The sequence below is a fragment of the Ambystoma mexicanum genome, chromosome 6q (genome assembly GCF_040938575.1).
Source record: "Ambystoma mexicanum isolate Mex_15411 chromosome 6q, UKY_AmexF1_1, whole genome shotgun sequence".
Taxonomy (NCBI): domain Eukaryota; kingdom Metazoa; phylum Chordata; class Amphibia; order Caudata; family Ambystomatidae; genus Ambystoma; species Ambystoma mexicanum.
The window spans coordinates 1,661,320,421-1,661,338,496 of record NC_090937.1 but is presented as its reverse complement, the minus strand read 5'-3'; positions in this window follow the sequence as shown (position 1 = coordinate 1,661,338,496).

Below are 18,076 nucleotides of genomic sequence, written 5' to 3'. Positions count from 1 at the left end.
ATGAAATATTGATAGGCAAGGAAGCATGACTGTAGTGGGTGTGTGAATAATTGAAAGGTGATGACGCATGGCTGCATTGGGGGTGTGAAGTATTGAAAGGCAAGGAAGCATGGCTACAGTGAGGGGGTGAAGTATTGATAGGCAAAGAGGCATGACTGCAGTGGGGTGTGAAGTATTGATAGGCAAGGAAGCATGACTACAGTGGGGGGTGAAGTATTGATAGGCAAGGAAGCATGGCTGCAGTGGGGGTGTGAAGTATTGATAGGTGGGGACACATGGCTGCAGTGGGGGGTGTGAGGTATTAATAGGTGAGGATGCATGGCTACAGTGGGGCATGAAGTATTGATAGGTGAGGATGCATGGCAGCAGTGGGGGTGTGAAGTATTGAAAGGCGAGGATGCATGGCTGCAGTGGGAGTGTGAAGTATTGATAGGAAAGGAAGCATGACTACAGTGGCGGGTGAGGTATTGATGGGCAAGGAAGCATGGCTGCAGTGGGGGTGTGAAGTATTGATAGGTGAGGACACATGGCTGTAGTGGGGCTGTGAGGTATTAATAGGTGAGGATGCATGGCTGCAGTGGGAATGTAAAGTATTGAAAGGCGAGGATGCATGGCTGAAGTGGGGGTGTGACGTATTGATAGGTGAGGAGCATGGCTGCAGTGGGGATTTGAAGTATTGATAGGTGAGGATGCATGGCTGCAGTGGGGATATGAAGTATTGATAGGTGAGGATGCATGGCTGCAGTGGGAATGTAAAGTATTGAAAGGCGAGGATGCATGGCTGAAGTGGGGGTGTGACGTATTGATAGGTGAGGAGCATGGCTGCAGTGGGGATTTGAAGTATTGATAGGTGAGGACGCATCATGGCTGCAGTGGGGTATGAAGCATTGATAGGTGAGGATGCATGGCTGCAGTGGGGCATGAAGTATTGATAGGTGAGGGTGCATTGCTGCAGTGGGGATATGAAGTATTGGAAGGCGAGGACGTATGGCTGCAGTGGGGCATGAAGGATTGATAGCTGAGGACGCATGACTGTAGTGGGGGTGTGACGTATTGATAGGTGAGGAGCATGGCTGCAGTGGGGATATGAAGTATTGAAAGGCGAGGAGGCATGGCTGAAGTGGGGGGGTGATGTATTTATAGGTGAGGACGCATGGCTGCAGTGGGGCATGAAGTATTGATAGGTGAGGATGCATGGCTGAAGTGGGGTATGAAGTATTGATTGGTGAGGACGCATGGCTGCAGTGGGGCATGAAGTATTGATAGGTCACGACACATGGATGCAGTGGGGCCATGAAGTATTGCTAGGTGAGGACGCATGGCTGCAGTGGGTGTGTGAAGTATTAATAGGTGAGGATGCATGACTGCAGTGGGGATATGAAGTATTGAAAGGCGAGGACACATGGCTGAAGTAGGGGTGTTAAGTATTGATAGGTGAGGATTCATGGTTGCAGTGGGGATATGAAGAATTGATAGGTGAGGATGCATCATGGCTGCAGTGGAGTCGTGAAGTATTGATAGGTGAGGATGCATGGCTGCAGTGGGGATAAGAAGTATTGAAAGGTGAGGACATATGGCTGCAGTGGGGTATGAAGTATTGATAGGCAAGGAAGCATGATTGCAGTGGGGCAGTGAAGTATTGATAGGTGAGAAGCATGGCTGCATTAGGGATTTGAAGTATTGATAGGCAAGAAGCATGAATGCGGTGGGGGTGTGAAGGATTGAAAGGTGAGGATGCATGGCTGCAGTGGGGGTGTGAGGTATTGGTAGGTGAGGAGCATGGCTGCAGTGGGGCATGAAGTATTGATAGGCAATGAAGCATGACTGCAGTGGGGGTGTGAAGTATTGAAAGGCGAGGATGCATGGGCTAAAGTGGGGGGGTGATGTATTGATAGGTGAGGACGCATGGTTGCAGTGGGGTATGAAGTATTGATAGGTGACGATGCAGGGCTGCAGTGGGGCTGTGAAGTATTGCTAGTTGAGGATGCATGGCTGCAGTGGGGTTGTGAAGTATTAATAGGTGAGGACGCATGGCTGAATTGGGGGTGTGGATGCATGGCTGCAGAGGGTATATGAAGTATTGAAAGGTGAAGATGCATGGCTGAAATGGGGGGTGACATATTGATAGGTGAGGATGCATGGCTGCAGTGGGGCATGAAGTATTGATAGGTCAGGATGCATAGCTGCAGTGGGGTCTGAAGTATTGATAGGTGAGAATGCACGGCTGCAGTGGGGCTGTGAAGTATTGCTAGGTGAGGAGCATGGCTGCATTGGGGACATGAAGTATTGATAGTCAAGGAAACATGACTGCAGTAGGAGTGTGAAGTAATGAAAGGTGAGGATGCATGGCTGCAGTGGGGGTGTGAAGTATTGATAGGTGAGGATGCATGGCAGCAGTGGGGCATGAAGTATTGCTAGGTGAGGAGCATGGCTGCATTGGGGATATGAAATATTGATAGGCAAGGAAGCATGACTGCAGTTGGAGTGTGAGTAATTGAAACGTGATGACACATGGCTGCAGTGGTGGTGTGAAATATTGATAGGTGAGGGTGCATGGCAGCAGTGGGGGTGTGAAGTATTGATAGGTGAGGACGCATGGCTGCAGTGGAGCATGAAGTATTGATAAGTGAGGACGTGTGGCTGCAGTGGGGCTGTGAAGTATTGATAGGTGAGGACGCATGGCTGCATTGGGGATATGAAGTATTGATAGGCAATGAAGCATGACTGCAGTGGGGGTGTGAAGACTTGAAAGGTGAGGACGCATGGCTGCAGTGGGGGTGTGAAGTATTGATAGGTGACGATGCATGGCAGCAGTGGGGCATGAAGTATTGATAAGTGAGGGCGCATGGCTGCAGTGGGGGTATGAAGTATTGATAGGCAAGGAAGCATGACTGCAGTGGGGCTGTGAAGTATTGAAAGGCAAGGATGCATGGGCTAAAGTGGGGGGGTGATGTATTGATAGGTGAGGAGCATGGCTGCAGCGGGGATAAGAAGTATTGAAAGGCGAGGACGCATGGCTGAAGTGGGGGTGTGGCATATTGATAGGTGAAGACGCATGGCTGCAGTGGGGTATGGAGGATGCAGGGCTGCAGTGGAGCCGTGAAGTATTGCTAGGTGAGGATGCATGGCTGCAGTGTGGTCGTAAAGTATTAATAGGTGAGGACGCATGGCTGAATTGGGGGTGTGATGTATTGATAGGTGAGGAGCATGGATGCAGTGGGGATATGAAGTATTGAAAGGTGAGGACGCATGGCTGAAATGGGGATGTGACGTATTGATAGGTGAGTATGCATGGCTGCAGTGGGGCATGAAGTATTGATAGTTGACGATGCATAGCTGCAGGGGGGTGTGAAGTATTGATAGGTGAGGATGCATGGCTGCAGTGGGGTCTGAAGTATTGATAGGTGAGGATGCATGGCTGCAGTGGGGCCATGAAGTATTGCTAGGTGAATAGCATGGCTGCATTGGGGATATGAAGTATTGATAGGCAAGGAAACATGACTGCAGTGGGAGTGTGAAGTATTGAAATGTGAGGATGCATGGCTTCAGTGGGGTGTGAAGTATTGATAGGTGAGGATGCATGGCAGCGATTGGACATGAAGTATTGATAGGTGAGGAGCATGGCTGCATTGGGGATATGAAATATTGATAGGCAAGGAAGCATGACTGCAGTGGGTGTGTGAATAATTGAAAGGTGATGACGCATGGCTGCAGTGGGGGGGTAAAGTATTGATATGTGAGGATGCATGGCAGAAGTGGGGGGTGTGAAGTATTGATAGGCAAGGAAGCATGACTACAGTGAGGGGGTGAAGTATTGATAGGCAAAGAAGCATGACTGAAGTGGCGGTGTGAAGTATTGATAGGCAAGGAAGCATGACTACAGAGGGGGGTGAAGTATTGATAGGCAAGGAAGCATGGCTGCATTGGGGGGTGAAGTATTGATAGGTGGGGATGCACGGATGTAGTGGGGGTGTGAGGTATTAATAGGTGAGGATGCATGACTGCAGTGGGGCATGAAGTATTGATAGGTGAGGATGCATGGCTGCAGTGGGGGTGTGAAGTATTGATAGGCAAGGAAGCATGACTGCAGTGGGAGTTTGAAGTATTGAAAGGTGAGGACGCATGACTGCAGTGGGGGTGTGAAGTATTGATAGGTGAGTGGGGATGCATGGCTGCAGTGGGGGTGTGAAGTATAGATAGGCAAGGAAGCATGACTGCATTGGGGGTGTGAAGTATTGATAGGAAAGGAAGCATGACTACAGTGGGGCGTGAAGTATTGATGGACAAGGAAGCATGGCTGCAGTGGGGGTGTGAAGTATTGATAGGTGAGGACGCTTGGCTGTAGTGGGGGTGTGAGGTATTAATAGGTGAGGATGCGTGGCTGCAGTGGGAGTGTAAAGTATTGAAAGGCGAGGATGTATGGCTGAAGTGGGGGTGTGACGTATTGATAGGTGAGGAGCATGGTTGCAGTGGGGATTTGAAGTATTGATAGGTGAGGACTCATGGCTGCAGTGGTGTATGAAGCATTGATAGGTGAGGACGCATGGCTGCAGTGGGGCATGAAGTATTGATAGGTGAGGACCATGGCTGCAGTGGGGATATGAAGTATTGAAAGGCGAGGAGGCATGGCTGAAATGGGGGGATGACATATTTATAGGTGAGGACGCATGGCTGCAGTGGGGATATGAAGTATTGAAAGGCGAGCAGGCATGGCTGAAGTGGGGTGTGATGTATTGATAGGTGAGGATGCATGGCTGCAGTGGGGCATGAAGTATTGATAGGTGAGGACGCATGGCTGCAGTGGGGTGTTAAGTATTGATAGGTGAGGATGCATGGTTGCAGTGGGGATATGAAGAATTGATAGGTGAGGACGCATCATGGCTGCAGTGGAGTCATGAAGTATTGATAGGTGAGGACGCATGGCTGCAGTGGGGATAAGAAGTATTGAAAGATGAGGATGCATGGCTGCAGTGGGTTATGAAGTATTGATAGGCAAGGAAGCATGACTGCAGTGGGGCAGTGAAGTATTGATAGGTGAGGAGCATGGCTGCATTGGGCATATGAAGTATTGATAGGCAAGGAAGCATGACTGCAGTGGGGGTGTGAAGGATTGAAAGGTGAGGATGCATGGCTGCAGTGGGGGTGTACGGTATTGGTAGGTGAGGAGCATGGCTGCAGTGGGGCAGTGAAGTATTGATAGGTGAGGAGCATGGCTGCATTGGGCATATGAAGTATTGATAGGCAAGGAAGCATGACTACAGTGGGGGTGTGAAGGATTGAAAGGTGAGGACGCATGGCTGCAGTGGGGGTGTGATGTATTGATAGGTGAGGAGCATGGCTGCATTGGGCATATGAAGTATTGATAGGCAAGGAAGCATGACTGCAGTGGGGGTGTGAAGGAATGAAAGGTGAGGATACATGGCTGCAGTGGGTGTGTGAGGTATTGGTAGGTGAGGATTTTGGCTGCAGTGGGGCATGAAGTATTTATAGGTGAGGATGCATAGCTGCAGTGGGGGTGTGAAGTATTGATAGGTGAGGATGCATGGCTGCAGTGGGGCCGTGAAGTATTGCTAGGTGAGGAGCATGGCTGCATTGGGGATATGATGTATTGATAGGCAAGGAACTATGACTGCAGTGGGAGTCTGAAGTATTGAAAGGTGAGTACGCATGGCTGCAATGGGGGTGTGAAGTATTGATAGGTGGGGATGCACGGCAGCGGTGAGGAATGAAGTATAGATAGGTGAGGAGCATGGCTGCATTGGGGATATGAAATATTGATAGGCAAGGAAGCATGACTGTAGTGGGTGTGTGAATAATTGAAAGGTGATGACGCATGGCTGCATTGGGGGTGTGAAGTATTGAAAGGCAAGGAAGCATGGCTACAGTGAGGGGGTGAAGTATTGATAGGCAAAGAGGCATGACTGCAGTGGGGTGTGAAGTATTGATAGGCAAGGAAGCATGACTACAGTGGGGGGTGAAGTATTGATAGGCAAGGAAGCATGGCTGCAGTGGGGGTGTGAAGTATTGATAGGTGGGGACACATGGCTGCAGTGGGGGGTGTGAGGTATTAATAGGTGAGGATGCATGGCTACAGTGGGGCATGAAGTATTGATAGGTGAGGATGCATGGCAGCAGTGGGGGTGTGAAGTATTGAAAGGCGAGGATGCATGGCTGCAGTGGGAGTGTGAAGTATTGATAGGAAAGGAAGCATGACTACAGTGGCGGGTGAGGTATTGATGGGCAAGGAAGCATGGCTGCAGTGGGGGTGTGAAGTATTGATAGGTGAGGACACATGGCTGTAGTGGGGCTGTGAGGTATTAATAGGTGAGGATGCATGGCTGCAGTGGGAATGTAAAGTATTGAAAGGCGAGGATGCATGGCTGAAGTGGGGGTGTGACGTATTGATAGGTGAGGAGCATGGCTGCAGTGGGGATTTGAAGTATTGATAGGTGAGGATGCATGGCTGCAGTGGGGATATGAAGTATTGATAGGTGAGGATGCATGGCTGCAGTGGGAATGTAAAGTATTGAAAGGCGAGGATGCATGGCTGAAGTGGGGGTGTGACGTATTGATAGGTGAGGAGCATGGCTGCAGTGGGGATTTGAAGTATTGATAGGTGAGGACGCATCATGGCTGCAGTGGGGTATGAAGCATTGATAGGTGAGGATGCATGGCTGCAGTGGGGCATGAAGTATTGATAGGTGAGGGTGCATTGCTGCAGTGGGGATATGAAGTATTGGAAGGCGAGGACGTATGGCTGCAGTGGGGCATGAAGGATTGATAGCTGAGGACGCATGACTGTAGTGGGGGTGTGACGTATTGATAGGTGAGGAGCATGGCTGCAGTGGGGATATGAAGTATTGAAAGGCGAGGAGGCATGGCTGAAGTGGGGGGGTGATGTATTTATAGGTGAGGACGCATGGCTGCAGTGGGGCATGAAGTATTGATAGGTGAGGATGCATGGCTGAAGTGGGGTATGAAGTATTGATTGGTGAGGACGCATGGCTGCAGTGGGGCATGAAGTATTGATAGGTCACGACACATGGATGCAGTGGGGCCATGAAGTATTGCTAGGTGAGGACGCATGGCTGCAGTGGGTGTGTGAAGTATTAATAGGTGAGGATGCATGACTGCAGTGGGGATATGAAGTATTGAAAGGCGAGGACACATGGCTGAAGTAGGGGTGTTAAGTATTGATAGGTGAGGATTCATGGTTGCAGTGGGGATATGAAGAATTGATAGGTGAGGATGCATCATGGCTGCAGTGGAGTCGTGAAGTATTGATAGGTGAGGATGCATGGCTGCAGTGGGGATAAGAAGTATTGAAAGGTGAGGACATATGGCTGCAGTGGGGTATGAAGTATTGATAGGCAAGGAAGCATGATTGCAGTGGGGCAGTGAAGTATTGATAGGTGAGAAGCATGGCTGCATTAGGGATTTTAAGTATTGATAGGCAAGAAGCATGAATGCGGTGGGGGTGTGAAGGATTGAAAGGTGAGGATGCATGGCTGCAGTGGGGGTGTGAGGTATTGGTAGGTGAGGAGCATGGCTGCAGTGGGGCATGAAGTATTGATAGGCAATGAAGCATGACTGCAGTGGGGGTGTGAAGTATTGAAAGGCGAGGATGCATGGGCTAAAGTGGGGGGGTGATGTATTGATAGGTAAGGACGCATGGTTGCAGTGGGGTATGAAGTATTGATAGGTGACGATGCAGGGCTGCAGTGGGGCTGTGAAGTATTGCTAGGTGAGGATGCATGGCTGCAGTGGGGTTGTGAAGTATTAATAGGTGAGGACGCATGGCTGAATTGGGGGTGTGGATGCATGGCTGCAGAGGGTATATGAAGTATTGAAAGGTGAAGATGCATGGCTGAAATGGGGGGTGACATATTGATAGGTGAGGATGCATGGCTGCAGTGGGGCATGAAGTATTGATAGGTCAGGATGCATAGCTGCAGTGGGGTCTGAAGTATTGATAGGTGAGAATGCACGGCTGCAGTGGGGCTGTGAAGTATTGCTAGGTGAGGAGCATGGCTGCATTGGGGACATGAAGTATTGATAGTCAAGGAAACATGACTGCAGTAGGAGTGTGAAGTAATGAAAGGTGAGGATGCATGGCTGCAGTGGGGGTGTGAAGTATTGATAGGTGAGGATGCATGGCAGCAGTGGGGCATGAAGTATTGCTAGGTGAGGAGCATGGCTGCATTGGGGATATGAAATATTGATAGGCAAGGAAGCATGACTGCAGTTGGAGTGTGAGTAATTGAAACGTGATGACACATGGCTGCAGTGGTGGTGTGAAATATTGATAGGTGAGGGTGCATGGCAGCACTGGGGGTGTGAAGTATTGATAGGTGAGGACGCATGGCTGCAGTGGAGCATGAAGTATTGATAAGTGAGGACGTGTGGCTGCAGTGGGGCTGTGAAGTATTGATAGGTGAGGACGCATGGCTGCATTGGGGATATGAAGTATTGATAGGCAATGAAGCATGACTGCAGTGGGGGTGTGAAGACTTGAAAGGTGAGGACGCATGGCTGCAGTGGGGGTGTGAAGTATTGATAGGTGACGATGCATGGCAGCAGTGGGGCATGAAGTATTGATAAGTGAGGGCGCATGGCTGCAGTGGGGGTATGAAGTATTGATAGGCAAGGAAGCATGACTGCAGTGGGGCTGTGAAGTATTGAAAGGCAAGGATGCATGGGCTAAAGTGGGGGGGTGATGTATTGATAGGTGAGGAGCATGGCTGCAGCGGGGATAAGAAGTATTGAAAGGCGAGGACGCATGGCTGAAGTGGGGGTGTGGCATATTGATAGGTGAAGACGCATGGCTGCAGTGGGGTATGGAGGATGCAGGGCTGCAGTGGAGCCGTGAAGTATTGCTAGGTGAGGATGCATGGCTGCAGTGTGGTCGTAAAGTATTAATAGGTGAGGACGCATGGCTGAATTGGGGGTGTGATGTATTGATAGGTGAGGAGCATGGATGCAGTGGGGATATGAAGTATTGAAAGGTGAGGACGCATGGCTGAAATGGGGATGTGACGTATTGATAGGTGAGTATGCATGGCTGCAGTGGGGCATGAAGTATTGATAGTTGACGATGCATAGCTGCAGGGGGGTGTGAAGTATTGATAGGTGAGGATGCATGGCTGCAGTGGGGTCTGAAGTATTGATAGGTGAGGATGCATGGCTGCAGTGGGGCCATGAAGTATTGCTAGGTGAATAGCATGGCTGCATTGGGGATATGAAGTATTGATAGGCAAGGAAACATGACTGCAGTGGGAGTGTGAAGTATTGAAATGTGAGGATGCATGGCTTCAGTGGGGTGTGAAGTATTGATAGGTGAGGATGCATGGCAGCGATTGGACATGAAGTATTGATAGGTGAGGAGCATGGCTGCATTGGGGATATGAAATATTGATAGGCAAGGAAGCATGACTGCAGTGGGTGTGTGAATAATTGAAAGGTGATGACGCATGGCTGCAGTGGGGGGGTAAAGTATTGATATGTGAGGATGCATGGCAGAAGTGGGGGGTGTGAAGTATTGATAGGCAAGGAAGCATGACTACAGTGAGGGGGTGAAGTATTGATAGGCAAAGAAGCATGACTGAAGTGGCGGTGTGAAGTATTGATAGGCAAGGAAGCATGACTACAGAGGGGGGTGAAGTATTGATAGGCAAGGAAGCATGGCTGCATTGGGGGGTGAAGTATTGATAGGTGGGGATGCACGGATGTAGTGGGGGTGTGAGGTATTAATAGGTGAGGATGCATGACTGCAGTGGGGCATGAAGTATTGATAGGTGAGGATGCATGGCTGCAGTGGGGGTGTGAAGTATTGATAGGCAAGGAAGCATGACTGCAGTGGGAGTTTGAAGTATTGAAAGGTGAGGACGCATGACTGCAGTGGGGGTGTGAAGTATTGATAGGTGAGTGGGGATGCATGGCTGCAGTGGGGGTGTGAAGTATAGATAGGCAAGGAAGCATGACTGCATTGGGGGTGTGAAGTATTGATAGGAAAGGAAGCATGACTACAGTGGGGCGTGAAGTATTGATGGACAAGGAAGCATGGCTGCAGTGGGGGTGTGAAGTATTGATAGGTGAGGACGCTTGGCTGTAGTGGGGGTGTGAGGTATTAATAGGTGAGGATGCGTGGCTGCAGTGGGGTCTGAAGTATTGATAGGTGAGGATGCATGGCTGCAGTGGGGCCATGAAGTATTGCTAGGTGAATAGCATGGCTGCATTGGGGATATGAAGTATTGATAGGCAAGGAAACATGACTGCAGTGGGAGTGTGAAGTATTGAAATGTGAGGATGCATGGCTTCAGTGGGGTGTGAAGTATTGATAGGTGAGGATGCATGGCAGCGATTGGACATGAAGTATTGATAGGTGAGGAGCATGGCTGCATTGGGGATATGAAATATTGATAGGCAAGGAAGCATGACTGCAGTGGGTGTGTGAATAATTGAAAGGTGATGACGCATGGCTGCAGTGGGGGGGTAAAGTATTGATATGTGAGGATGCATGGCAGAAGTGGGGGGTGTGAAGTATTGATAGGCAAGGAAGCATGACTACAGTGAGGGGGTGAAGTATTGATAGGCAAAGAAGCATGACTGAAGTGGCGGTGTGAAGTATTGATAGGCAAGGAAGCATGACTACAGAGGGGGGTGAAGTATTGATAGGCAAGGAAGCATGGCTGCATTGGGGGGTGAAGTATTGATAGGTGGGGATGCACGGATGTAGTGGGGGTGTGAGGTATTAATAGGTGAGGATGCATGACTGCAGTGGGGCATGAAGTATTGATAGGTGAGGATGCATGGCTGCAGTGGGGGTGTGAAGTATTGATAGGCAAGGAAGCATGACTGCAGTGGGAGTTTGAAGTATTGAAAGGTGAGGACGCATGACTGCAGTGGGGGTGTGAAGTATTGATAGGTGAGTGGGGATGCATGGCTGCAGTGGGGGTGTGAAGTATAGATAGGCAAGGAAGCATGACTGCATTGGGGGTGTGAAGTATTGATAGGAAAGGAAGCATGACTACAGTGGGGCGTGAAGTATTGATGGACAAGGAAGCATGGCTGCAGTGGGGGTGTGAAGTATTGATAGGTGAGGACGCTTGGCTGTAGTGGGGGTGTGAGGTATTAATAGGTGAGGATGCGTGGCTGCAGTGGGAGTGTAAAGTATTGAAAGGCGAGGATGTATGGCTGAAGTGGGGGTGTGACGTATTGATAGGTGAGGAGCATGGTTGCAGTGGGGATTTGAAGTATTGATAGGTGAGGACTCATGGCTGCAGTGGTGTATGAAGCATTGATAGGTGAGGACGCATGGCTGCAGTGGGGCATGAAGTATTGATAGGTGAGGACCATGGCTGCAGTGGGGATATGAAGTATTGAAAGGCGAGGAGGCATGGCTGAAATGGGGGGATGACATATTTATAGGTGAGGACGCATGGCTGCAGTGGGGATATGAAGTATTGAAAGGCGAGCAGGCATGGCTGAAGTGGGGTGTGATGTATTGATAGGTGAGGATGCATGGCTGCAGTGGGGCATGAAGTATTGATAGGTGAGGACGCATGGCTGCAGTGGGGTGTTAAGTATTGATAGGTGAGGATGCATGGTTGCAGTGGGGATATGATGAATTGATAGGTGAGGACGCATCATGGCTGCAGTGGAGTCATGAAGTATTGATAGGTGAGGACGCATGGCTGCAGTGGGGATAAGAAGTATTGAAAGATGAGGATGCATGGCTGCAGTGGGTTATGAAGTATTGATAGGCAAGGAAGCATGACTGCAGTGGGGCAGTGAAGTATTGATAGGTGAGGAGCATGGCTGCATTGGGCATATGAAGTATTGATAGGCAAGGAAGCATGACTGCAGTGGGGGTGTGAAGGATTGAAAGGTGAGGATGCATGGCTGCAGTGGGGGTGTACGGTATTGGTAGGTGAGGAGCATGGCTGCAGTGGGGCAGTGAAGTATTGATAGGTGAGGAGCATGGCTGCATTGGGCATATGAAGTATTGATAGGCAAGGAAGCATGACTACAGTGGGGGTGTGAAGGATTGAAAGGTGAGGATGCATGGCTTCAGTGGGGTGTGAAGTATTGATAGGTGAGGATGCATGGCAGCGATTGGACATGAAGTATTGATAGGTGAGGAGCATGGCTGCATTGGGGATATGAAATATTGATAGGCAAGGAAGCATGACTGCAGTGGGTGTGTGAATAATTGAAAGGTGATGACGCATGGCTGCAGTGGGGGGGTAAAGTATTGATATGTGAGGATGCATGGCAGAAGTGGGGGGTGTGAAGTATTGATAGGCAAGGAAGCATGACTACAGTGAGGGGGTGAAGTATTGATAGGCAAAGAAGCATGACTGAAGTGGCGGTGTGAAGTATTGATAGGCAAGGAAGCATGACTACAGAGGGGGGTGAAGTATTGATAGGCAAGGAAGCATGGCTGCATTGGGGGGTGAAGTATTGATAGGTGGGGATGCACGGATGTAGTGGGGGTGTGAGGTATTAATAGGTGAGGATGCATGACTGCAGTGGGGCATGAAGTATTGATAGGTGAGGATGCATGGCTGCAGTGGGGGTGTGAAGTATTGATAGGCAAGGAAGCATGACTGCAGTGGGAGTTTGAAGTATTGAAAGGTGAGGACGCATGACTGCAGTGGGGGTGTGAAGTATTGATAGGTGAGTGGGGATGCATGGCTGCAGTGGGGGTGTGAAGTATAGATAGGCAAGGAAGCATGACTGCATTGGGGGTGTGAAGTATTGATAGGAAAGGAAGCATGACTACAGTGGGGCGTGAAGTATTGATGGACAAGGAAGCATGGCTGCAGTGGGGGTGTGAAGTATTGATAGGTGAGGACGCTTGGCTGTAGTGGGGGTGTGAGGTATTAATAGGTGAGGATGCGTGGCTGCAGTGGGAGTGTAAAGTATTGAAAGGCGAGGATGTATGGCTGAAGTGGGGGTGTGACGTATTGATAGGTGAGGAGCATGGTTGCAGTGGGGATTTGAAGTATTGATAGGTGAGGACTCATGGCTGCAGTGGTGTATGAAGCATTGATAGGTGAGGACGCATGGCTGCAGTGGGGCATGAAGTATTGATAGGTGAGGACCATGGCTGCAGTGGGGATATGAAGTATTGAAAGGCGAGGAGGCATGGCTGAAATGGGGGGATGACATATTTATAGGTGAGGACGCATGGCTGCAGTGGGGATATGAAGTATTGAAAGGCGAGCAGGCATGGCTGAAGTGGGGTGTGATGTATTGATAGGTGAGGATGCATGGCTGCAGTGGGGCATGAAGTATTGATAGGTGAGGACGCATGGCTGCAGTGGGGTGTTAAGTATTGATAGGTGAGGATGCATGGTTGCAGTGGGGATATGATGAATTGATAGGTGAGGACGCATCATGGCTGCAGTGGAGTCATGAAGTATTGATAGGTGAGGACGCATGGCTGCAGTGGGGATAAGAAGTATTGAAAGATGAGGATGCATGGCTGCAGTGGGTTATGAAGTATTGATAGGCAAGGAAGCATGACTGCAGTGGGGCAGTGAAGTATTGATAGGTGAGGAGCATGGCTGCATTGGGCATATGAAGTATTGATAGGCAAGGAAGCATGACTGCAGTGGGGGTGTGAAGGATTGAAAGGTGAGGATGCATGGCTGCAGTGGGGGTGTACGGTATTGGTAGGTGAGGAGCATGGCTGCAGTGGGGCAGTGAAGTATTGATAGGTGAGGAGCATGGCTGCATTGGGCATATGAAGTATTGATAGGCAAGGAAGCATGACTACAGTGGGGGTGTGAAGGATTGAAAGGTGAGGACGCATGGCTGCAGTGGGGGTGTGATGTATTGATAGGTGAGGAGCATGGCTGCATTGGGCATATGAAGTATTGATAGGCAAGGAAGCATGACTGCAGTGGGGGTGTGAAGGATTGAAAGGTGAGGATACATGGCTGCAGTGGGTGTGTGAGGTATTGGTAGGTGAGGATTTTGGCTGCAGTGGGGCATGAAGTATTTATAGGTGAGGATGCATGGCTGCAGTGGGGTATGAAGTATTGATAGGTGAAGACGCATTGGCTGAAGTGGGGGTGTGAAGTATTGGGAGATGTGGTTGCATGGCTGCAGTGGGGCTGTGAAGTATTGATAGGTGAGGAATCATAGCTGCAGTGAGGGTGTTAAGTATTGATATGTGAGGATGCATGGCTGTAGTGGGGGTTTGAAGTAGTGAAAGGTGAGGACGCATGGCTGAAGTGCAGTTGCGACGTATTGATAGGCAAGGAATAATGGCTGCAGTGATGGTGTAGGGTATTAATAGGTGAGGAAGCATGGCTGCAGTGGGGGTGTGAAGTATTGATAGTTGAGGAGCATGGCTGCAGTGGGGTCGTGAAGTATTGATAGGTGAGGACGCATGGCTGCAGTGGGGGTGTGAAGTGTTGATAGGTGAGGACGCATGGCTGCAGTGGGTATATGCAGTATTGATAGTTGAGGAGCATGGCTGCAGTGGAGTTGTGAAGTATTGATGGGTGAGGATGCATGGCTGCAGTGAGGGTGTGAAGTATTGATAGGTGAGGATGCATGGCTGCAGTGGGGGTGTGAAGTATTGATAGGTGAGGATGCATGGCAGCAGTGGGGCATGAAGTATTGCTAGGTGAGGAGCATGGCTGCATTGGGGATATGAAATATTGATAGGCAAGGAAGCATGACTGCAGTTGGAGTGTGAGTAATTGAAACGTGATGACACATGGCTGCAGTGGTGGTGTGAAATATTGATAGGTGAGGGTGCATGGCAGCAGTGGGGGTGTGAAGTATTGATAGGTGAGGACGCATGGCTGCAGTGGAGCATGAAGTATTGATAAGTGAGGACGTGTGGCTGCAGTGGGGCTGTGAAGTATTGATAGGTGAGGACGCATGGCTGCATTGGGGATATGAAGTATTGATAGGCAATGAAGCATCACTGCAGTGGGGGTGTGAAGACTTGAAAGGTGAGGACGCATGGCTGCAGTGGGGGTGTGAAGTATTGATAAGTGACGATGCATGGTAGCAGTGGGGCATGAAGTTTTTATAAGTGAGGGCGCATGGCTGCAGTGGGGGTATGAAGTATTGATAGGCAAGGAAGCATGACTGCAGTGGGGCTGTGAAGTATTGAAAGGCAAGGATGCATGGGCTAAAGTGGGGGGGTGATGTATTGATAGGTGAGGAGCATGGCTGCAGCGGGGATAAGAAGTATTGAAAGGCGAGGACGCATGGCTGAAGTGGGGGTGTGGCATATTGATAGGTGAAGACGCATGGCTGCAGTGGGGTATGGAGGATGCAGGGCTGCAGTGGAGCCGTGAAGTATTGCTAGGTGAGGATGCATGGCTGCAGTGTGGTCGTAAAGTATTAATAGGTGAGGACGCATGGCTGAATTGGGGGTGTGATGTATTGATAGGCGAGGAGCATGGATGCAGTGGGGATATGAAGTATTGAAAGGTGAGGACGCATGGCTGAAATGGGGATGTGACGTATTGATAGGTGAGTATGCATGGCTGCAGTGGGGCATGAAGTATTGATAGTTGACGATGCATAGCTGCAGGGGGGTGTGAAGTATTGATAGGTGAGGATGCATGGCTGCAGTGGGGTCTGAAGTATTGATAGGTGAGGATGCATGGCTGTAGTGGGGCCATGAAGTATTGCTAGGTGAATAGCATGGCTGCATTGGGGATATGAAGTATTGATAGGCAAGGAAACATGACTGCAGTGGGAGTGTGAAGTATTGAAATGTGAGGATGCATGGCTTCAGTGGGGTGTGAAGTATTGATAGGTGAGGATGCATGGCAGCGATTGGACATGAAGTATTGATAGGTGAGGAGCATGGCTGCATTGGGGATATGAAATATTGATAGGCAAGGAAGCATGACTGCAGTGGGTGTGTGAATAATTGAAAGGTGATGACGCATGGCTGCAGTGGGGGGGTAAAGTATTGATATGTGAGGATGCATGGCAGAAGTGGGGGGTGTGAAGTATTGATAGGCAAGGAAGCATGACTACAGTGAGGGGGTGAAGTATTGATAGGCAAAGAAGCATGACTGAAGTGGCGGTGTGAAGTATTGATAGGCAAGGAAGCATGACTACAGAGGGGGGTGAAGTATTGATAGGCAAGGAAGCATGGCTGCATTGGGGGGTGAAGTGTTGATAGGTGGGGATGCACGGATGTAGTGGGGGTGTGAGGTATTAATAGGTGAGGATGCATGACTGCATTGGGCATGAAGTTTTGATAGGTGAGGATGCATGGCTGCAGTGGGGGTGTGAAGTATTGATAGGCAAGGAAGCATGACTGCAGTGGGAGTTTGAAGTATTGAAAGGTGAGGATGCATGACTGCAGTGGGGGTGTGAAGTATTGATAGGTGAGTGGGGATGCATGGCTGCAGTGGGGGTGTGAAGTATATATAGGCAAGGAAGCATGACTGCATTGGGGGTGTGAAGTATTGATAGGAAAGGAAGCATGACTACAGTGGGGCGTGAAGTATTGATGGACAAGGAAGCATGGCTGCAGTGGGGGTGTGAAGTATTGATAGGTGAGGACGCTTGGCTGTAGTGGGGGTGTGAGGTATTAATAGGTGAGGATGCGTGGCTGCAGTGGGAGTGTAAAGTATTGAAAGGCGAGGATGTATGGCTGAAGTGGGGGTGTGACGTATTGATAGGTGAGGAGCATGGTTGCAGTGGGGATTTGAAGTATTGATAGGTGAGGACTCATGGCTGCAGTGGTGTATGAAGCATTGATAGGTGAGGACGCATGGCTGCAGTGGGGCATGAAGTATTGATAGGTGAGGACCATGGCTGCAGTGGGGATATGAAGTATTGAAAGGCGAGGAGGCATGGCTGAAATGGGGGGATGACATATTTATAGGTGAGGACGCATGGCTGCAGTGGGGATATGAAGTATAGAAAGGCGAGCAGGCATGGCTGAAGTGGGGTGTGATGTATTGATAGGTGAGGATGCATGGCTGCAGTGGGGCATGAAGTATTGATAGGTGAGGACGCATGGCTGCAGTGGGGTGTTAAGTATTGATAGGTGAGGATGCATGGTTGCAGTGGGGATATGAAGAATTGATAGGTGAGGACGCATCATGGCTGCAGTGGAGTCATGAAGTATTGATAGGTGAGGACGCATGGCTGCAGTGGGGATAAGAAGTATTGAAAGATGAGGATGCATGGCTGCAGTGGGTTATGAAGTATTGATAGGCAAGGAAGCATGACTGCAGTGGGGCAGTGAAGTATTGATAGGTGAGGAGCATGGCTGCATTGGGCATATGAAGTATTGATAGGCAAGGAAGCATGACTGCAGTGGGGGTGTGAAGGATTGAAAGGTGAGGATGCATGGCTGCAGTGGGGGTGTACGGTATTGGTAGGTGAGGAGCATGGCTGCAGTGGGGCAGTGAAGTATTGATAGGTGAGGAGCATGGCTGCATTGGGCATATGAAGTATTGATAGGCAAGGAAGCATGACTACAGTGGGGGTGTGAAGGATTGAAAGGTGAGGACGCATGGCTGCAGTGGGGGTGTGATGTATTGATAGGTGAGGAGCATGGCTGCATTGGGCATATGAAGTATTGATAGGCAAGGAAGCATGACTGCAGTGGGGGTGTGAAGGATTGAAAGGTGAGGATACATGGCTGCAGTGGGGGTGTGAGGTATTGGTAGGTGAGGATTATGGCTGCAGTGGGGCATGAAGTATTTATAGGTGAGGATGCATGGCTGCAGTGGGGTATGAAGTATTGATAGGTGAAGACGCATTGGCTGAAGTGGGGGTGTGAAGTATTGGGAGATGTGGTTGCATGGCTGCAGTGGGGCTGTGAAGTATTGATAGGTGAGGAATCATAGCTGCAGTGAGGGTGTTAAGTATTGATATGTGAGGATGCATGGCTGTAGTGGGGGTTTGAAGTAGTGAAAGGTGAGGACGCATGGCTGAAGTGCAGTTGCGACGTATTGATAGGCAAGGAATAATGGCTGCAGTGATGGTGTAGGGTATTAATAGGTGAGGAAGCATGGCTGCAGTGGGGGTGTGAAGTATTGATAGTTGAGGAGCATGGCTGCAGTGGGGTCGT